General features: G+C 44.2%; 1 long non-coding RNA gene across 1 annotated transcript in view; it reads right to left on the reverse strand.

Annotated features, from left to right (window-relative positions):
* The window catches only part of LOC138258708 (uncharacterized), a 123,471-nt gene that overhangs the window by 35,709 nt on the left and 64,137 nt on the right, over positions 1-23,625 (reverse strand). Inside the window, exon 2 of the long non-coding RNA XR_011198518.1 lies at positions 18,233-18,349. This is a non-coding gene — a long non-coding RNA (uncharacterized lncRNA). The remainder of the gene's footprint in view (positions 1-18,232; positions 18,350-23,625) is intronic.

Raw genomic sequence — 23,625 nt, forward strand, 5'->3', positions numbered from 1 at the left:
GGCCTGGCTAATCATCTTCCAGGGCAGTTTAGAGATAGCTGTGTGCACAGTAAAACAATTTCAAAGAGGTTAAATTAGTTGTTTTTCAGTACAGTGTCTCATATATTGGCTGAATGTGATATCTTTTACCAGCAGTTCTAAATCGAAACTTGTGAAATTTTCCAAAACCCAATGTTGGCACAGCACCCAGAAGTGGTTTTTTTGTATGTTTCAGCAAATTATGAATATACCTACAGTAAATGTAAGTGTTTAGAACAAAATGCTTATAGCTTATGGAGCCTAATGGGCAAATTTCTTTCAGCCCTTCGAACCAGGGGTTAGGGTTGCCACCGGGCCGGTTTTCTACCTGGACCACTGTGTCCTGGCCAGTACAAAAATAAGAAAAATCACTTACAGTCAGTATTTTTAGCCCTTGTTTATACACACTTCAAACAACAAATATAAGTAGAGAACCTTTTAAATGTGTTCTGGAGCTGTGTTAATGATCCTTGGCAAATAATTAAAGTAAACAAAGGCAGAAAGTAATGCTACAAATTAATACATGCCATTTTCTTTAAGGTCCTATTTAGTGTCAAGTCTGCAATAGCATGTGCTAATGTATGCATCTTGCTTGCGAGACACTCTTGTAAACAAGAAAAGGGCTTATAGCCCCCCTGTTGCTTACCATTTGTTGACTTGAGCAGCACTCTTCTTTGCAGCCTTGCAATTAGTCAATGGAGGCATATCATCATTTCCATTCCTGACTGTGGAATAAGGACCAAGCCCTGATTGATTCACCTTAATCAGTGCTCATCTGTTGCTCCTGACTTGATTGAAGTACTATGTTGTTCTTTTGAACTTCTACTTCCCTGCAAACAAAAGGCGTGTGACTGGCAAAAATGTGTCTCACAGGACAAACAAAATTGGAATGTTTTATTTTCTATAGTTATCTCTTTTCTTTGGTTTACCAAGTCCTCTTTTCTTACTTTGAACTCATGTTTTCTTTTGTGTTTGCTCATGGGTGCTGTTCTCAAAATATGATGATTATCTTGTTCTAAATTTTGCAAAGTGATGTTTTTTTGTAATGTGTACTTTCCAAAATGATACTTTAACACATAATTGTGCAGTAAACCCCAATCCACCCCACTCCAATTTAATCTGCTCCATTCCAATCCACCCAATTTCACCCCAGACCAATCCACCCACCAAGTCCAATCCACCCCACTTAATCCAACCCACCCGAGACCAATCCAATCCACCCCACTCAAAACCAAACCATTCCATTCCAATTCACCTCACTCCAAACCTCCCAACCTACCCCACTCCAATCCAAAACAATCAACTGCACTCCAATTTGCCCCATTCCAATCAATCAATCAATCAATCAGGGATTTGTAAAGCACACTACTCACTTGTGAGGGTCTCAAGGTGCTGAGGAGGGGAGAGGGAGAAGGTGGGGGGAGGGTGGGGTGCTGCTACTGCCCGAACAGCCAGGTCTTGGGAAGTTTCCTGAAGGTAAGGAGGTCTTTGGTTTGGCGCAGGTGGGTGGGAAGAGTGTTCCACATTTTGGCGGCGAGGTGTGAGAATGATCTACTGCTGGTTGTAGTTCTGCAGACGTGTGGGACAGTTGCGAGAGTGAGGTCGGCGGAGCAGAGGTGCTGGGTCGGGTGTAGAAGGAGAGTCGTCTGTTGAGGTATTCTGGTCCGGTGTTGTGCAATGCTTTGTGAGCGTGGGTGAGGAGTTTGAAGGTGATACTCTTGTTGACTGGGAGCCAGTGCAGGTTTTTCAGGTGGTCTGTGATGTGGCAGTGGCATGGGATGTCCAGGATGAGGCGTGTGGAGGAGTTGTGGATGCGTTGCATCCTCTTCTGGAGTTTGGCTGTGGTTCCTGCGTAGAGGGCATTGACGTAGTCCAGTTTGTTGCTTACGAGGGCTTGGGTGACTGTTCTTCTGGTTTCGGTGGGTATCCATTTGTAAATCTTTCGGAGCATGCTGAGGGTGTTGAAGCAGGAGGAGGAGATGGAGTTGATGTTGATTTGCTGGGTAATGAATAGTGAGGGGTCCAGGATGAATCCTGGGTTGCGTGCGTGGTCGGTGGGAGTCGGAGCGGTTCCGAGAGTGGCAGGCCACCAGGAGTCATCCCATGCGGAGGGGGTGGAGCCGCAGATGAGGACTTCCGTCTTGTTGGGATTGAGTTTGAGGCAGCTTCTCTTCATCCATTCGGCGATGGCCTTCATTCCTTTGTGGAGGTAGGTCTTGGCGGAGTCCTTGGTGAGGGAGAGGATCAGCTGGGATTTGTCAGTGTATGAGATGATGTTGAGGTTGTGGGTTGGGCGATGTTAGCAAGTGGGGCCATGTAGACGTTAAAGAGGGTCGGGCTGAGGGACGAACCCTGGGGTACGCCGCTGATGATTTTGGAGGCCTCCGAGCGGAATGAGGTGAGGTGGACTTTCTGGGTACTGCCGGTGAGAAATTAGGTGACCCAGTCCAGGGCTCTGTCGCGGATTCCAGCATTGCTGAGGCGTGAGCCTAGGGTGTGGTGACAGACGGTGTTGAACGCAGCCGAGAGGTCCAGGAGGATGAGGGCTGTGGTTTTTCCGCTGTCCAGTATGGTTCTGATGCCGTCGGTGGCGGCGATAAGGATGGTGCTGTGGTTGCTGCGGAATCTGGGTTGGGAAGAGTCCAGGCAGCAGTTCTCCTCTAGGAAGCGGGTTAGTTGTCTGTTGGCAGCCTTCTCTATGACTTTTGCTGGGAAGGGGAGCAGGGAGGTAGGCCGGAAGTTCTTGAGGTCCTTTGGGTGCATCTTGGGCTTTTTGAGGAGGGAGTTGATCTCGGTGTGTTTCCAGCTCTCCGGGAAGATGGTGGACTCGAAGGAGGTGTTGATGATCCTCCGTAGTTCGGGTGCGATGACGGAGCTTGCTTTGTTGAGGATGTGGTGAAGGCAGGGGTCAGATGGAGAGCCAGAGTAGATGGTGTTCATGATTTCGACGGTGTCGTTGTCGTTGACAGGGGTCAGAGGTGAATCTGTGGTGTTGGTGATTGCCGGGGGGGTTTGGGTGCTGAAGCTGTTGTCGATGTCTGCAATAAATCGGGGGAAGTAGGAGGCTAGGGAGTTGCAGAAGTCTTGGGATGGCGGGATGGCGTTGGCATTGGAGCTGGGGTTGGAGAGTTCCTTCATGACGTTGAAGAGCTCCTTGTATCTGTGTGTGTTGTTGTTGATTCGGTCTTTGAAGGCAGCTCTTTTGCCGGCTTGGATGAGTTTGTGGTGTCTGCGGATGGCGTTTTTGAAGGCTGTGTGGTTGTCCAGAGTCTGATCTTGGTGCAACTTTCTTTTGAGTCTTCTGCAGCTTTGCTTAGATTCATGGAGGTCGGCAGTAAACCAGAATGCCTTTGTGTTAGTGCGTCTATTGGAAGGATTCTTGATTGGGGCAAGAGTATTGGCACAGGTGTTGACCCATTGCCTGAAGTTGTGGGCAGCTCAATCAGTGTCGGTGGTGTCGATGGGTGGGTTCTGTGAGAGGGTCATGATAAGTTGGTCTTCAGTGACCTTGTTCCAACTGCGGTGGGGGATCCGTTGCGGGTGGTGGTGTGTTGTGGGTTTCTTGAAAGAGAAGTGGATGCAGCGATGGTCTGTCCAGTGGAGATGTGAAAGAGACGTGATTGCTGGCGGAGAAAATAGGGTCGAGTGTGTGTCCTGTGGAGTGGGTTGGTGTTGTGACGAGCTGTTTGAGGCCGAGGTTGGAGAGGTTGTCGTGCAGGGTGGCTGTGTTGTTGTCGTTGGTGTTATTGAGGTGGAAGTTTAAGTCTCTGAGGAGCATGTAGTCAGTGGATGCTAGAACGTGCATGCTGATGATGTCATTAATGGAGTCGATGAACTGCTCTTGTGGGCCGGGGGGCCTGTAGACGAGGGTCCCTTGGAGAGGGGTGTTTGGGTCAGGGTGGATTTGGAAATGCAGGAGTTCGGCGGTGCTGAGGGTGCCTTCGGTGTTGTTTGTGATCCTGAAGGTGTTCTTGTGGATGATGGCGATGCCTCCTCCTGGTTTGTTGGAGCGGTCCCTGCAGGTGATCTTGTAGCCGTCCCGGATGGCTATGGTGATGTCAGGCGCTGAGGAGGGGTTCATCCAGGTCTTGGTCAGGAAGGTGACGTCTCGGGAGGCTGAGTCGAGTAAATCCCATAGCTCTACTGCGTGCTTGTGGACGGATTCCAATCCACCTCACCCCAATCCACCCCCTCCATCCCAATTCAACCCACTCAATCCACTCCACTCCAATCTACCACAAGTAACCCCACTCCTATCCCCCACACCAATCCACCCCAATCCATTCTAAAACACTACAATCCAAGCCACCTCATCCAAATCCACTACACTCCAATGCACCATAGTCCATCCCACTCCAATCCACTCCATCCCATTCCAGTCCAATCCAATCCACCCCACTCTAGTCAAGTCCACCCCATTCCAATCCACCTCACTTCAGTCTAATCCACCCCACACCAATCCACCCCACTCCAGTCAGTCCATCTCACTCTACTCAATCAACCCCACTCCCGTACAACACACTTCAATCCAATCCACTCCACTCTAATCCAACCCACTTCAGTCCACCCCATTACAACCCATCCCAACCCACCCCAATCAATCTACCCCATTCCAATCCAACCCAACCCACCCCACTCAATCCAATCCAACCCATTTCAATTCAACCCAGACCACTACAATCCAATCTAACCCATTGAAATCCAATCCACTCCAATCAAATCCACTACAACCCCGTCGACCCCACTCCAATTCAATTCACCCATCCTACTCCAACACACCCCACGCTAATCCAATCCACCTTAATCCACCCTACTCAAATCCAATCTAGTCTGCCTTAATCCACCCCACTCCAAACAACCTTAATCCACCCCACTCCAATCCAATCCACGCCATACTAATCCAATTCACCTACTCCAATCCACCCACTCCAGTTCACCCCACTCCAGTCCAATCCACCCCACCCCACTCCAATCCAACCCACCCCACTCCAATCCAAACCACCCCACATCAGTCCAATTCATCCACTCCAATCCACCCACTTTACTCCAATCCAATCTACCCAACTCAAAGCCAGTCCTCTCCACCCCGTCCAATGTCACCACAATTCAATTCCACCCCAATCAAATCCACCAAAATCAAAACCACCCCACTACAATCCAACCCACTCAACCCGCTCCCACCAACTCCACCCCAGCTCAAGAAAACCACCCCACTCCAATCCAATCCACAGACTCCAATACACCCCACCCCACTCCATCCAGTCCACCTAAATCCAACCCACCTCAAACCAATTCATCTAAATCCAATCCAGTCAACCCAACACCAGTCCAATTCACCCACCCAAATTCACTCCAACTCAGTCCAATCCCCCACTCCAATACAATCCACCCCATTCCAATACAATACAACCCTATCCAATCCACCTCACCCAATCCATCCCACAACAATTGAATCCACCCCACTCAAACCAATCCACCTCATTCCAATCCAGACCACTGCAATCCAATCCACTCCACTCCTGCCCAACCTCTCCAATCTAATCTACCCCGCTCCATTCCACCCCACCTTACTCCAGTGCAATACACTCCAGTCCAACCCACATCATCCAATCTGCCACACTCAAACCAATCCACTCAGTCCTATGCACCCCATTCCAATCTACTTGACCCCAGTGCATTCCACCCCACTCCAATCTACCCCAGTCCAATCTAACCCACCCCTTTCTAATCCAATCTAACCCACCACAATCCAATCCACCCCACAGCAATCTGATCCACCCTACCTCTCTCCAGTCCACCCCATCCAATCCACCCCACTCCACCCTAATCCTTTCTATTCCAACCCACCCAACTCTACCCCAATCCAATCCAACCCACCAAATTCAATCATCCCACTCCAATCCAATCTAGACCACATACTCCAATTCAGCCCTACTCACTCCAATCCAATCCAACCTGCTCCCATACAATCCACCCCACCCCTCTCCAGTCCAATCCACCCCTCTCCTCACAACTCAGTCAATCCCACTCCAGTCCTCCCCACCCCACTCCACCCTACCCCAATCCAACCAACCCCAATCCAACCTACCCCAATCCAATCCACCCCAATCCAGTACACACAACCCCAGCCTACCCACTCCAGACCACCCAACACTTCCCAATCCAATCCACACCACTCAGTTTCAATCTGCCCCAGTCCAATCCACGCCATCCAATCCACCATCCTCCAATCCGCCCCACCCCACCCCACTCTAACCCAATCTACTCCAATCCACCTGATGCTACCCCAATCCACCCTAGTTCAGTCCACCACACTCCTATCTAATCTATCCAGCACATCCCGCTGCAATCCAGCCCACCCCACTCCAATCCAGTTCAACCCACTCCCATAACCTTCACCTCACTCCAGTCCAATCCAACCAGCCTCCAGTCCAATCCACCCTACTACACTGAATCTAATCCATCCCACTCCAGTCCAATCCAAATCACCCAACACCAATCTAATCCACCCCACCCCACTCTACCCCATTGCAAGTCAGCCCACTCCAATCCAATCCATCCCATCCAGTTCACTCAATCTAATCCAACCCATTCCTCTCAATCCACACTACTCTACCCTATTCCAGTCCATCCCACTGTACTCCAATCCAATCAACCCCACTACCTCAATCCACTGCAACCCAATCCATGCTATTCCACTCCATGACGCTCTATGACACTCTCTGCAACTGAGCCACTGAACTCTGCTTCCCCTACTGAACTCTGCAACACTCTACGATGCTCTACTGCAACAAATCCACTCTCTGACACTCTATCCCCCACTCCACTCTACAGCACAAACTTTTAGCCATGCAGAACAGCAGCCACATTGGTGTACTACATGGCAAAATCACATTGCCAATAAGTCGTGTATAGGTGAGGCCTATTGGATTTGCCAGTGCTTGTGCTCCCTTGGTAAGGTGGCAACCCTACCAGGGGTGTAGATAGCTATAGTGCAGCGAGTGCAGTAGAACCAGGGCCGTCGGCTTTAATGGACCCACTGCACCCCAATTAGTGGCTGTTTTTAGTGCCAAAATAGGGGATGGGTGTGTAATTTAGGGTCCCTGGTGTCCTTCCTACGCCAGTGCTTCCAGTCCAGGAAGCAGCTCGCAGTCTCCCAGGCTACGTGGTTTCTCTGCGCTCCACATGAATAAAACCAGATAACATTCCTATGATCCCGTTACACAAGTGTCAATCACACGATGTTATTTCTGTTTGTAACCTCTCCCTCCCTCGTCCCTCGGGTTAATTTAACCATAGAGATGTCGTTTTTACATCAACATCCAATCACCACCTGCTTGTTAAAACAGAATGTCTGCAGGCTACTTTTTTTGCTGTGACCTGCCATCTTGTGCGGACTCAGATGATGTAAAACCCGGATCGCTCTGTTCAGACAGAGCGTTTCTGGAGTCTAGCTTTAGGCAGTAGCACCCGCGCTTTCATATTTAATTTTGGTCCGGCGAGCTATAGCTTCCATTTCCGGTGTTCAGTAAGCAGGGCCGGTGTATTGGTATGCAGAACCGCCGCTTTCTGCCTAAGCTGCGGTAAGCAGTTTCGCTACCCCCTTTCCTGCCGCTAGTGATCTGCTTTTTGTGTCTTTTAATGGCTTGTTAACCCTATTTCACACCTGTGAATGGGGTTTAAATGGCATGTCACGTAACAAAAGAGTGGGGAGATGGGGAAGCATTGTAGCGAACAAGGTGTCGGAGAAGCTCTGTTTAACTGAAAGCTACCGCCAGAGGCACTTGCTTTTCTTGTGGATGTCTCATTTAAATGTACTAGCCAGGCCGCAGCGCAATCATTACTTCACCCTCAAGATTCTCTAACAAGAGTTTGTTTTTCTAGTAATACCACTTTATTATTTCAAGCCGGAACTATCAATCGGCTAAATTGAGTGCCCAACGGAGTTTCAAAGCGTAATATAAACATATATATCTTCCCTTTATGTCCTAGTAGGCAACAATTCAAGCATTCTAATGCTGGCGAGTTAATACTACACGACTTGTATTCATCCCGGTTTTAAACTTTTGAGACCGAATTAAAATGTACTCTCAAATGTTTTGCCCCAGGTTCTAATTGTTTTTAAGATGCTGCATCTTTCATTATCTTTCATTATTTCCTAAATATATTGTGCTACAGTGGCCAAAACACACTGGGTTAAAGGAAGCGTGAGTTTTAATCTGTTCTAGTGCCTGTCCTCTGTCTTCCAACTGTTTACGATTTCATGTGTAATGAGGAATATATATTAAGGTTCTTCTATGTAAATGTGTGTTGCAAGTTCATGTTCCAACACGTGGTTTCAGGTGTCTCGACAGATAAGTTTTAAAGTGTACTAATGATCAATCTCGTAGACATTACTTGCTCGTTTTAGACTGTCTCGGGACCGGATAATGTAAATGGCACCAGTGCCAGACTGGATACTGTGAATTAGAGCACCCCACCCCCGCCCTGCCCGGCATTATGTGATTTCGGCCAGCATCCCCAGGCCCGACCAAGCACCCCATGAAGTTCACACTGGAGATTTCAAGACCCTAACACATTAACAGCCGCTACCCGCACTCTGCCATCGTTAATGGTGGAGCGGAGGTTAGCAGCACATATCAGGATATGTTCTGCAAAAAGCCCCATTGTTCTAAGTGGAGTGCGACCCTTTCCTGTCCACCAACGGCTAAGACTGAGCATAGGCCTGGAGATGGGATCCACCAGGGCCCCAGTTCTGGGCTGCCCTTTGCCTGCGGCATTCCTCTCGATGAAAAGAAACAACGTGAAACTTCTTAGATTTCTTATTGAAAGCAGCCTTTTCCCACTAGAGATTATACACATGACACATTGGGATGTTCATCGGAGGCAAATTCAGTGCATCATCTAAGCTATTCTTATTGAGTACAGGCAAAGGCACAAATTCTCCAGAAATATCACCGCGGGCACCGAAGACATCCACAGACTGACCTGCTTGTTAAATAACCCTATGTAGCCTCGAAAGCATTCATAAGAGGTGAAGTCCTTTTTCAGTTCATTTTATTTCAATTTCTTGTATTTGTTTATATTGCTGCATTCTAAGCGCTATTTATAGAGAGAAAATCCAAGCGCACAAAAAGTAGTGTAAAAAAGTATTCGTTTAAATGGTAAGGAGGCTGAACCTACGAGGGGATGCTTCGTGAAGGAGATGGGCTTTCAGAGACGACAGGAAGAGGTTGAGAGTAGATGGAAAACGTAAGTTTCTGCTACCATTTAGAAGGAAGTGGAGAAATAGATTTATATCAAGAAAGGGCTCAAGAGGGTTACAAGAAATAAAACTCCCCGAGTACATCCCTGAGGTCCACTGCTTAAAATGGGTTTCTTATAAACTACACCTCAGGGGCTAATGCAAACCAGTGCAGCCCCTGATGTGCAATGGGGGTCCCCAAGCATTCAGAGGAGGGGTCAGCCATTCAAGGACCCTTCTTCCGTCCAAAACCAACGAATATCTGAGATTTGAAAGACCTATGGGCCCCTCATCTCATTTTGCGAGGAGAGGTGGGAAGGGACTTAGAATTGAACGCCTAGACTAGAGGTATCAGGCTGGCATGTTACTTAAGTACCGACTAGGGGTGGAAAAAAACTTGTATGTTAATCAGTGTGCAACGTGTAGAGTTCTTGTCAAAGCTGTGAGTAAAGCCCATATGAGGCGTGCGCGGTTGTTATGTATTAAAATTACACTCGAGAATTTGTAGCTGAGAAAGCGCCACTAAAGTGCTACAAATCTTCAATACCACAACCTCTAAAAACAGTAAATGTCATGGAATAATAAATATTTCTTCACAATAGTTCATATAAAAAAGAAAAAATAACATGTTTAAAAAGATCCAAAGGGCTTATTTTGCAAAGACTCACGCTGAAATGTTAAAAACAAAGCGTAAAATGTATGCATGCAACATTTTCAACATGTGGGTAATTGTTCATTCAGAAATTATTTTTAGATAATAATTTGTACATCAAACCTTTTTAGCCTCATAGTGAATATGTTTTACAGCAAGAAACGCCTTAATTTACACCAATGTAAATTTACACCCTAAAATTGGCTACTCTAAATATAAGCAAATAAAGGTGTATTTACAGGGCGAGAACTATTTCCAAAGGTTAAATGAATATTCAAAACCCTACAATTTTGGGGTTGTTCACCTACATCAGCCCCTTGATCATTCATAAATGTCATAAACCCCACCCTACCCCACCCCAAAATATATGAATGTGGATACTCCACCACACTGGCCAAATTACAGCATTTCCAAGTGCATCTTGCAAATTTAATAAAATCATCCTGAGAAAATACTGTTTTGGGCCCTGGGTTCAACATTGGTGCACACAACAATATATGAATGAAGCCTACCGCAGTCAGTGGCTAAACATGGATAAAAAACTATTTCAACTTTGCTGAGATCTGTACCTGTGACTGGAAGGTTGTACAATGATCTCTGCAGTGATTATATTAGGCCGTCGAGGTATCTTTAAACTGTTTATTTTATCTGCTCATTTACCTATGACATTATTGTGCAATATTCTTTAGCACTGACTACTTCTTCAATGACAACTGTTGTCAAAGGCAGTTGTAATCCTGATTAGGGATTGAAAGAAATGTGTTCTATTTTGGGACGTTCTCTCTCGTGTTATATGGGTTTTGTACTTTTTATATGGCACTGCAGGCTGAACTATCCATTGCAAGAGATGGCTTTTAATATATATATAAAAACCTTGAACACATACTTATACACATAATGATGTTTACAAAAGTGTGTTTACTCAGGATTGCCTATAAATAACTCTTTGGCTTTTAATAGAAAACTAGTTTGCTATTTCCTTCCTATCCAGCGAACGAATACCTGAGGTCAGCTATGCATTATAGACTACAACTCTATTGTCAGCAACTCAATAATTTAGCCAGCAGATCTGGCAAATGCCCCTAAAGTAAGCTGTGACATTAGCAGAGAATAAGAAAAATGGTCGATATTTCTCACCCTCCCTTTTAGTTATGCTTATACAAAGTTGGGGTGCTGAGAGTCAGACAAACCTTTCAGAGAACCTCCTGAAACCGCAGGCGATTTAGCAAAGCCCCACCCTAAACCCCCCAAATTATTGCATCCGCAAATGTCGATATTTTATAGTAATTTAGAATATTTTATGCAATATTCTTCCACAAATCATGTGCAAGAATAATCACCATAGTAATGATCACAGCCTTGCAGCATCATTTATTTATTTCAGATATTTCCCACATGTCTGTATGGCACACATCCTGAAATAAAATCTCATATGACAGCATCTCCCCAGGAATCGTTCATAAAGCGTGTCTGTCCCAATCGCTAAGGTCTTTTATGCCATGTTTATTTTGCACAATACCTATATTTAGGGACACTGAAATTATGCAGCAGGGGGAGGTCAAAATTATGACAGGGTTGAATAAATTATGTGGCACAACAAGGCAAATTATGCAGTGTAATGTGCACATTTTGTGAAAGAATTACTTCATTATTTTGTAATTTTAACACAGGTTAAACCAGGGCATAGGTTGAACCTCATTAATAGCAGCTTAACAGTCAAATTTAGTAATAAGCAGCAGATGTCACTGTGTTTTCAGTAACTTTTGAACTGTTTGAGTTAAAAACATTTTTTGTGGTTGAAATCTGCAGATCATGCAGCAGATGACTGATTAAATAGCAAATGCAGCAAATCTATAATTTTGCAAAAAATGTTGCAGCCGCACAATCGCATAATTCTAGTGACTCTGCCTATACTTAACAGTGAGCTTTCGCCTATGGCTAGCTTTCTTATTGATCTCATTTGCTTACTTTTTTTGATTGCTTTTCCTTCCTCTTCTTATGTTTATCCCTGCCCTGGAGCATAGCGTATTTACCGTCATTCTGATTGCATGACTTATATCCTTCGTGGCTGATATTCAGGGATTTTCTTTTTTTCTCTTCCATTGACCACTCCTTGGGAGTGCACGTAATTCCTTTATATCACTCAAGTGCTGGTATTTCCCTCCCATTCTTTGACCCCCTAGTCTCTTCTTGTTGCTCCATCGCGGTTCCTTTCATTCGAATCCTCATCTACTGCATCCCCTAACCTATTCCATTGCTTTGTATTTTTGTTTTTTTTCAACCCCACAGCTCTTCCATTGCACCCCACCCCTCCCAGATTTCCACTATGTTTCTCCTGTCCACTCATATGATGTTTAGATGCTTTAATGGCCGACCCCACTCCACCATTGCTTCCCATCCCTGTTTCGTTTTTTGAAATTCTGTTTTTAAAATTGTTTAGAAGGCCCAGCAGTTTTGTCTTCTCCTTTCTCTACAAGGCACTTTTGTGGGCTTTTACTTATGGTTTTCATTTACAGCTTCAAGATTGACGTCTGCTACCTTGGAATAGTAAATGTAAAAAAAGGAAAAATTGCTGGCTCTTTATGGCATATGCATGTTTCAACATGTTGACACATGCACATACGTCGTAGTACAACTGTCTTCTGGCTTTCTTTTGTTTTGTGGATGCAGTTCAGTATCACTAGTAAGCACTAGAAAAGACACAGTGAGCAGGAGAAAACGTGAAAATGTTGCACATACAAAAATGCTGTTGCAGCTACAAACACTCTGCTAGTTTGCAAACAGCGAGGCCCACAATTTAGGCCTAGAGAACTTATTATAAATAAATCAATCCTAATGCACAGACTTGGACTATGATAACATGCATCAACATCTGTAATGCATGCTAACATTATCACTCCTGTATAAAAAGCATGCTTACACATGACTGTTCCACGAGCAGGTGTGATATGATCATCTTGAGGCTGATTTTTCTCTTCATTAGACTCCATCGTTCCATAATGTCTGTCCATCCTTTCCTTCTCACATCCAATGGCTGTATTAACGGGGATAGCTCTGGCCTTTTTTAGTTTAATGACAGACAGAACAGAAACATGGCTGCAGTGATGGCACACGGTACTGGAAGATATGACAGTGGCTGCTGCTTCATTTAGGGAGGTGAAGCCTACATGACAAGTGCTGGGTATCTTACTAAGTTTGCCTAAAATGTATGTATTTTCGTTAAAGAATATAAGAAATGGTTGTTCTGTCCAGTGTGTGATAATGGTGCTCTGAAAAGATGACTAGAAATCTCTGCAAAGGAGGAGGAAATACTAATTTCCGCTTTCATCAATTTCGAGGAACACCATAGGATAGACAGAGGTGTTCAGCAGATTGAGGTTCCAAAAGCAGGCAATGATTGCTAAGGATATCAGGCAATCTGAAACAATCCAGATCCTGGGAAAAGCATAATGACACTTCTGAAACTTTTTCCGATGTTAAGGGTGTTGCCAAGGATCCTGAACACAATGGCACATATACTTTAAGGACATTATTACTGGCCATTAGAACTCGGAGATCAACAGTAGGCCCTCCCCCAACACCGGCCATACACAGTCCGACAAATTTGTCTTTCGTTGGAAGAAGGTTTTTATTTAACTTTCTCATTGCAAAATTAAAAACACACATTTCTAGATATAAATCACTTCAAGAAAAATTCTAAGCATATTTACAAATCTTGACTGACTTCATACCATTGATTATGTAACCATAAATCATTTTTGACAGGATCCCTTCCTGTCCTGAACCTCCCTTGGACCACACAGGTGAACTGTCCACCACCTGTATCCGTAGGGGGGGCAGTTCCCCCTGACTTCACCATTCCTTGCCCACACGCTCAGGGTTCCACCCCCTCTCCAAACACCAATCTGTCAAGGGGTGTAACGGGCGGCCAGGGACAGGAGACCCGTGCCCACCACAGCTATCTGGGCTCCCTACCCCTTAATCTGGTGTGTACATCCACAGGTTGGTACAGGACTTGAGGATCCTATCTCTGGTGTTATCCCGGGGCCCCAGCCTTGGGGACCCCGCTGTTGCTTCAGGTTACTTTAGTACCCCTTCACCAACATAAAATTAAGGAGAGGGTGGGTGGGACAACAACGAGCCGTCCAGACGATTCCCGCTGCGCTGCCACAAGGTAGAGCCTTTCTGGGGGGTGCTTATGTAGCCCCCCCACTGGCATGCGGCGGTTGCAGCCGGATCGGCGATCGCTGCCACAACGTACATCTCCCGTAAGGCATTTCCGCCCCCCACACCTTGCGAGGAGTGAGGGCGGAAATACAAAGGCCAGCCCCTTGCACAACTAGTGCAGGGGGGTCAGCCCCGGCGGCCCCAGCAGCCTCGACCTCTAAGGGGCCGTGCTCTCCCCATATTGGGGGGGGCACTTTTCCATTAAGTGCACGTTAGGATTATCTGTGGGGAATTTAGCAGGTTTCTAAAGACAGATACATTACTTCGTATTGGGTTAGAAGGGCTAAAATTGAGAGAACAGGGAGGCAGAATTGCAAAAGAACTATGCTCAGTCTTCTCCATCTATCAGGTCCAGCATCGCAGGTGTCTATATATCACAATCTCTTCTAGTGTGGCCTTGTATGTTATGTCGGATGAAGGCTACTACTGAACAGAACTATTGTTCATCATTACACACCATATTTAGATCTTGGCAGCTATCTCCAGTATCAGCATCAAGGTGTCAGCACTGCCTGATGGATCAACAGTGGCATAACACATTGGAATACAACTGGATCCCAGATGTTTTCCCTTAAAACCTGTTGCTGTGCATTACATTCTGTCTAGGGTTAATGTTTGGTCTATCATAGGAAAATGACGCAATGAAGGCACTATCCATGGTCTTTTAAAGTCAAGTTAAAAGTTGCATGTCTCAGTCAAAGAATTTCTCAATATTAATGACCAGGAACCAAATTTAATTCAGGCTCTTTAAAACCCCAGCAGCAGCAGTGGCAGCAGTTCTTGCCTTTCTGTTACCATCCATTGCCCATCATTAAGGAAACCTGCAAGCCAGAGATCAATTAAAGTGGATACTTTACACCTGGGAAAGATCAATTACTATACATGTGAAATAACCATTGCATGTTTATCACATAGGCCCTCATTACGAGTCTGGCGGTCTACTGACCGCCAGACTCGCAGTGGCGGTCCCACCACCAGACTCGCAGTCCCACCGCCTACAGGCCGGCAGTAAAGACTGCCACGTTATGAGTATGGCGGGTTGGCCTCTGCCAATCCACCACATCCCGCCTGTGCTGCCAGGGTGGTTGGACCCACCAGGAATTAGTATCTCCGACCCGGCGGTCCAATGAAGACCGCTGGCGGTATTAGGAGTCGCTTATCCACCAGGGTTTCCGCGGCGGTAGCAACATCATGAAAACCCCGGCGGAAAGGCTACTGGTGACAGGAAATTTCTTTCCTATCACTGACAGATGATCCCGCCTGCAAGCCCAATACCCCCCAACACTCCTCCATACCAGAACCCCCCACACCCCCACCAGAACAGCGCCCCCTCCCCTCACCCTCTCCTAGTATCGTGCCCCCACCCTGTTCTTGAACAGCACCCTCCACCAGAACAGCTCCCCCCTCCGACACCCATACCCCCACCGCCCTCCCTGCATACATGCACACAGACACCCACACTCACCCCGCATACACTCATTCATGCACCCCGCACACACTCATTCACCATCACTGACATACACGCATTCACTCACAAGCATCCATACATGCACTCACTTTAACATTCATACATGCACTCACTTCAACATTCACACATGCATTCACTTCAACATTCATACACGTATTCACTTCAACATTCATACATGCATTCACTTCAACATTCATACATGCATTCCCTTCAACATTTATACACACATATACAAACGCATACACACATACACACACCCATACACACACGCATACACACTTACATTCACACACGCAGACAACACCCATTCACACATGCACACACAACACCCCCCACCTTCCCACCCCCTCCCTTGTCACACACCCGACTTACCTTGTCTGGTGACGAGATCGTCCGGCAGGATACAGGAATGGGTGCTTCCACCGCCTGCAGTGCCCCACAATCAGGACACTGCCAGGCCATTTTACAGGTCGTAATATGGCTGGTGGAGTCCTTTTGGCAGGGAGGTGCCGGTGGTGGAACCGGCCATGCACCTCCGACTGCCAGCATGACTACTGAAGGATTTCTGCCCAAAATGTGGCGGAAATCCTGCAGTACTCTTAATATGATGGTCTTCTGGCGCCCGCGGCTTTGGCGGTTTTGTGAAAAGACCGCCAATGTCGCAATGGGGGCCTTATTCTTCATAATTCATCCTCCTGAACCCAGTACAGTAATCATTTTGGTTTGAGGATAGTTTCTTAATACTAGCCCTTTAAGAAGGGAGTACGAGCCTCATGCTATTATAACCAGCCCTACTAGTAAAAGGGGAGAAGGTTCTCCCATTCAAGGTGGCTAGAGAATACCTGATTCAAGATAGGCACATCATAAATTAGCATCCTCTTAGAACACGAAACACATCACTAAATCTTCAGTATGAATAACTGCATGTGCATATTTATCAGGATCACCAGAGGATTCTATGTTTTGCTGATTTAAAAATAGCCCTCTACTTTCCTTTGCAAATTGCTCCCACAATATTCATCTAATTCATGGCTCATTTGAAAAGGCGTTTGGAGCAGAAGTACCTGTTGTCCACGTATACGCTCAACCCCCCCATGAATATACTATTTTAAACACAGAATCTGGGTGCACAGAGGTGAAGGAGCATGAGTGGCTACTGAACTTCAGTAGGTCTCATCTTACCCGAGAAGCAAGGCTGTTGCTCAACAGGCTTTGTTAAAAACAGATGTGTAAACAGTTTCCCTCTCCCAGCTCAAGGTCTAGAAGCTCTAATTCCTCCTTCATAATCAATGGGGTTTTCTTCACTTTGCAAGAGGAAACGTGAACATATCTGTCCTGGTCATTGCAATTGTCCTCATTTGCTATCTGCTCTACAAGTAGAGTTTGCACGCCATCTCAAGCATTTACGAAATTGATTCCAGATTGATAATACTTCAGTATATGGCTTTAGTGGAGGTTGGAACATGATCTCGTATAGATGCTGATGGTCTTTGAGCAGCTCATGTAGTGCCAGATGTTCCAGTGGTCAAGAGTAAGCCTGAAGTCCCTGGTTGTGCATGGTCAATGGCGGTCAACTTTACTCACACCACCAAGTAGACTGCATGTAAAATGGACAAGTGAGCACCTGGCACCCTTTTACTGTTACCCGAAGTGTACAATAGTATGTTGCCCAGGTAGAAATCTTGTCGATTGTTTTCCCTTTATGACCAAGATTTTTTCGTTTTTTTGTCTGTGCTCCCCTGCATTAGGAATGGTTGTTTAAATGGCGAAATAGTGAAATAATAATGTCACAGAACCTGCAGTGTTTTGCGGTATAATTTGCCTTTTATTGCTGCATGATTTAACCAGCCCACCTGTATAGTCTGCTCCTTCATTGCCTCATAATTCTACTGTAGTGTTCCTGATCAAGAGAAACACTGTGACTGCTAAGTGAATTACTATGGCAATTTTATCTTATTCATGTGATCAATTTTGTGCCAAATTCATCCAGCATTTTATCCATATTTTTTGCTAAAAAGATTTGCATATGCACTGCATTGACATCAAATGATGACCTAGATAACCTGCAAACACATATTTAGTGTGTAGTCGGATAATGTTTGTGTTATATTGAATTTAAAGCTTTTTGAAAAAACGTTTCACAATGCTCCTCGCTTTCATTTATTTACATCTTTGTATATGTGCATGTTTCTTTATAATTGTTGATTGATGCTTTTTGTTCTGTGCTCAAAACGAGCAATTAAATACACATGGTGCAGCAGTTTTTTTGAAAGGTTAAATCAGACAGGGCGGAAGGTTATATGAGTTATCAACTAAGCTGCTCACTTTTAAATTTGGAGGCTTTGGTTTGCTTGACTGATTATGTTGTAATTCTGGGCAAAATCTGGACTATTCTCTAGGATCGTGCGAGACTCGCTTAATGTGCTGTGGTATAATTATATAAAATGGCAGCAAACTTATGAATAAATTCTGCAAAATACATCTTGCACTCAGAAAAATTACCCAACTGATCCATTCAGGTGAAAATTCAACTTGAAAATGTAATTTTGAGTTGATTTCTGTCGCTCACTTTTAAAACACGACTGTACACGTTGGGATTTGTAATTTTGTGCTCACAAATTACCTCAGTGGTCCACTTGGGTAAAACATCTTCGTGAAATTCTTGTTGCCGAGCCATGTTAAAGAAAAGGCTGCTCACGTTTGAAACACTGTTGCTTGAGTTCGGATTTGTAGTTTCGAGCTAAAAATGATCCAAACGATACATATCACATTAAAAAAAGGAAACAAATGTGAATATATCAAAAGCAGTTGCAATTATGTGAATCTTGATAAATCACTCAATATCACTGTGCCTAGTAATATTAAATATATGAAAAGCAATTATATATCAAATGTCAAGGAATTGTATACTTCAAGGATGTAAACCCTGACATATTATACTCAAGCCTGGATTGTTTCCAGCATGCCACATAGCGTACAGTACCCCTGATTTGCACTAAACACATTCCAAAATGTACATAAAATAACAGGGTTGAACTAATACAGGAAAGCTAATGATCCAAGTATATAGGATACGCAGGGGCTTATCCGCAAATTCAATTTTTCACCCTTTAATAGTACTTTCATAGTACAACTCAAGTACTGCAAAATACTACTCACTAACCTGCATGCAGAGGTCTACGACTCTGCCCCTCATATCTTTCACATGTGGAGACTCCCCTCAGACTGCATAGGTCTCTGAAACTAACACCTACATTTTAGTAGTAAAAGTGGGAGGGATGGTGAGGGGTTGGAAAATAGAGAAATACTACTAAATGGAAGGAGTTTAGGGAGTAGTAGGTAGTGGTTAATGGAGGTGTTTAAGGAGGGACATGCAGTCACCCACAAAAGGGTAAGCCCATTACAATTTACGGACTGCACTTCTAAAGTTACTACAGACAAAAAATAAACAAATCAGTTGTAAATGTGCTCAGACCTGGAGTAAGTTCAACATCACAAAGGGTCCAGTGCTAGTACTGCAACACCCTCCCATGGAAAATGATGGCAGCAGGGACTTATATTAACACCACATACAAAATAATGTTAAAGTACATACATTTATTTTTACTTTAAAAAATATATATCAGTTTGAATTATCAATTACGTGTGCAAATAAAAATATTTTTATTCTATTATAACAATTTAATAAACGTTTATATTTGTAAAAATAAATGTAACTGGAAATAAACTGAGCAGAAGATTACCACTGGTACTGTGTATATCCAGATAGATTGTCCAGAAAGAAAGCGTGACATTAGGTGTCATCTGGCTTTATCCTTTGCATCTTATTAGAATTGTATGGTATCCCTTTTAAAAAAAAAAGTTTTCCAAAGCTACAAACCTCGGAAGTGGAGTTCCTATCTTTCTGTCTGGTTGTTTAATTCAATAGCTAATGTTCTTCAAACATCAAAGGGAAGGCAGTGGATGTGGTCCATTTTAGACCATGATTTTCCTATTTTCATTATTGACAGTAGAGAAGTGATAATTCACAAAGAAATTTGACAATCTGCAATAAAAGGCATTCACCCAAGTTTGGGTTTCAAATTTATTTTTCAGGAACTCTCAAGCATTCCAGGAATATGGCTGGAAGCCTGTGACAGGATCCCAGGAGTAATCTTGGAAATCATCTCACAGTTATCATGTATGTGTAACTGAGCCTAGTATAACTGTGCCTGCAAAAGTGTTTTGCAGGGATAGAATTGGAAAATTTAAATTTGTTGTATTTTACGAGCCGGCAACAATGCTGCAACCACTTTCCTGCTGGGCTGACGGGTGGAAACTTCCCCTTCGGACATTCAGCGGATTGGTCTTCCCGTCTGCCCAACTCCTAATCAGGCCCTAAGTACCCAGTGTCCCATAATGACTGTCGTAACATTTTCTTTAGTGAAAATGTAAAAAATGAGTCAGCATAGTCTGGAAAACATTGCCAAACAACCTGATTAATGTGCTGACACTTTTTATAGTGCGTCTGCCTTACATAACCCAGACGACCTACATAAGCATCATTCCCTGGCCCTGATAAATGCAACCTTTTTCCAATTGCATAGCCTCTACCTATTATTTTAGTTTTCTTGTATTCTGTCTTTAACATCCTTAGCACAGAGCCCTGTGCTCCTGGTGTGTTTTTCTTCATCCCTGAGGCTCTGACAACATGTAAGCCACCCTACTGACAAAACATTGGGACATCACAGGGGCCTACTAACTGTTACTTTATTGATTGGTATACACTTAAACTGTTCAGTTCACCACTAAGGTAGGGGAAGCACATTGAGGATGAGGGAGTGTGGTACATTGGCATTTGTGTGATCCGTGCAGAGAAAACAGATGTAGAAGACTAGTTTGGAGCATAATAATGAAGCTAAAGAGCATTCCAGTCTCTATATGCAATAATGTTCTGTTTTTCAATAAGGACTTTAATTTCAATTTTTTTTGAGTACCTGCACTAATACACTTTTTGCCCTATTTTCAAGAAACCTTACAAACTTGTACATCTGAACTACTTTATTTCCACCTTCTCGTAGATTATGTGTGGTGTACACTGCTAATTCCTCATCCATTTTATTGAGCTTGATGGGGTCTACAATGCAGAATAGATCAGAATGGCACTGACATGGTACAGAATGATACTGACATGGTAACAAAAGAAAGGGCCCTGCCATCTAATGAGTGTGTGCAGTTTTGCTCTTGAAGCATATGCTTAAGTTCAATTTATGAGAAGAGGAACCACTCAAGCAACCTCTACAAATAAGATGATGCTGCAGAACAATATGTTTTTGAAATTTGAACATCATTGGCATTTTGTCTTAATGAAGTTACATAAACTACAAAACGATACAGAAAGCACAGGCACACCAGTGGTCATAAGTAGAATAAAACTGTGTGCACTTGGCTGCCCTGCCTTTAATGATATCAAGGGTGAGTGACCCCCAAACACTATGTAAACCTTCCCAACAGACCCCACTCAGTTTTGTTACTACTGGATAGTGCAGCTCCTGTTCCTAGTTACATTAATATTGCTTTTTGTACCATGATCTATGATAGCTCATGAGAACTCTAAACTAACACCTCCTCACATCCCACCCCTTCCTAGTGTTAATCAGTTCAGCCCAGCCTATGTTAAAGGAACTGCAAACATTTCTGCCAACTTTATCAGAGGTAGTATTGTTGATCATGTGTGACTTTGTCTGAGACAATCCTGGTCATGAAAAGAATCAAATGTTACCTGCCCAATTCAGGCTCTTATTTAAATGTTACCTTATGTAGTATTACCACAAGGAAAATGTACAGCTGTAAAAAATACACACAATAGTGTTGCCCAATGTTTTTAGGACAAATATTTTCTGCAGTATTTCCAGAGATTATCCAAAGATTATGAATGATTTAAACAGGCAAGGCTTGATTTGTTTTGTTAAGTACCCCATTACCCTAATAAACAGTGTGACAAACTGTGTGCTAACAATTGAAGCACTGGGACCACAGCCTATCCATCCATACCCAGATATTATTGCCCTATTCCCCAGAATTGTGCCTGATACATACATGGGATTGTCATACTTAACTGTCACACTTGGCTGGCTCCGACTTGAGCGCTCCCTCATCATCCCCACTCCAGCTACTGACTTTCAAGTCTTCCTTTTGAAGTAAGTTTGCTAATGTAATTTTACAAAGACTTCAAATAGACGTGATTTAAAACTGTCTCCACCAGGCAGAGGTGTAGAGTAGATGTCAGAAAATATATGAATCTTATTAGGACATGCAGTCAGATTATGCACACAAGGGTGCATGTGAAGGAAACTGAATTATTATTTGTCATGAGACACTGACTGCCTCAGTGAATAATCACAACTCTTGTCAGATTTAATGCTTAGGGGACTTAACGTTATTTTCTGGACGTGGAAACCTACCGTGCATCAATGAGATGCAAGGTAGGTGCTCCAGTGCAGCAAACGACGTTATGGCCCTTGCACCATATTTATCCCCCATGCTAAAATCATGCATGGGGGATGGGGGCCTTAAATATTGGCGCTAAGCTTGCTTAGCTCCATTATTTAAGGCCTGTGTATGGGCCGGTGTTAGGGTATACTGGGCCTATTTCCATGGTCAGAGACCATGGAAAGAGCCCACAGGGGCCCTTCCCTGGCCCCAGGGACACCCCCACCCCCACCTGGAAGACACCTAAGGATGGGGGAACCCCATCCCAGGTAAGTAGAGGTGAGTATTTTTGTTTTATTTTTTGTAGTGCCAGAGGAGGCCTAACTTGGGCCCCCCCTACATGGCACTGGACTCAATGGCCATGCCCAGGGGATGAAGGCCCCTGGGCATGGTCATGGGCTGAGGGGGGGCATGACTCCTGTCATTACTTAGACAGGAGTCATGTCCGGGGGGTTGTGTGCCAAAATATGACGCTCATCAGGTTAGAGTAATTTTCTTGAATCTAACCTGACTAGCGCCATTCTTTGATGCACAACCTCCAGTTTTCCCTACGCCTCCCCCACCCAGTTAGTGTAAAATATTTCAACGTTAACCGGGCCTTACCGCCAACTAACGTCAGCCCATAAATATGATGCTCAGCTGGTGTCTTGGGATGGCGCTCGCCGGCAGTATACTTTTTGACGCTAAACTGTGTTAGCGCAGTTTAGTGTCAAAAAGTATAAATCAGGGCCTTAAAGTCACAAATTATTCTGAGCTTAACCCCATGGCAGCTTTGGCACGGAGCAGGCAGGCTTAACTTTGCATTGTAGAAGGTATTTATGCAGTACCAAACCAGTAAGAAAGTCACCAAGCAATAAAAATCACTAACTGAATAGGAAAAATAGAGAAAAATGTAATAAACAAAATGGCACCAAAGCAACTAAAATCATATATGGGGAACTGGTGTTGTGAATCTTTAAAGATTTTAGTGAAAATAGCCCAAAAAAGCAAAAATAGTAGTCAATAGTTATAGTAGAATGGAACATAGGTGCGATTTGAGACTAATCGTGATGGAGTTCTGGTCAGATATACATTATAGATTGATCTTGGTGAAATTCTGAAAGTCAAAACATTTCAATACGTTTCAAAAATCTAAATATTAAGACCTGGGAAATCTGTATGGAGAAAAAAACTATTTTAGGAATGAGGGGCAAACCTAGGTATGATGAGGAACACCTCTGTGTGAAAATGAAAAGAGGTTAACCAGTCCAGGATAGCTGACCAGCCTATCATATGAATTTGTTTGATGCCCGTACTTGACATAAGCCTGGCTAGTATTTCAATTACACCGACGCACGATTAACATTGTATGTGTGCATATTATCACCTTCTGCATGTAGGCTGTGTTATATGACGCATCTATTCATACTACTTACCTTGCCATTTACACTAGGATGAAAGATGTTTGGGGCTTATGTGAGATCTAAGAAGGTGGAAGTTATGTTTCGCTTGAGTTTGAGTATATAGGAAATCTCATCACCATAACATTCTTCCCTCTGTTCTCCA

The sequence above is a fragment of the Pleurodeles waltl genome, chromosome 2_1 (assembly GCF_031143425.1).
Source record: "Pleurodeles waltl isolate 20211129_DDA chromosome 2_1, aPleWal1.hap1.20221129, whole genome shotgun sequence".
Taxonomy (NCBI): domain Eukaryota; kingdom Metazoa; phylum Chordata; class Amphibia; order Caudata; family Salamandridae; genus Pleurodeles; species Pleurodeles waltl.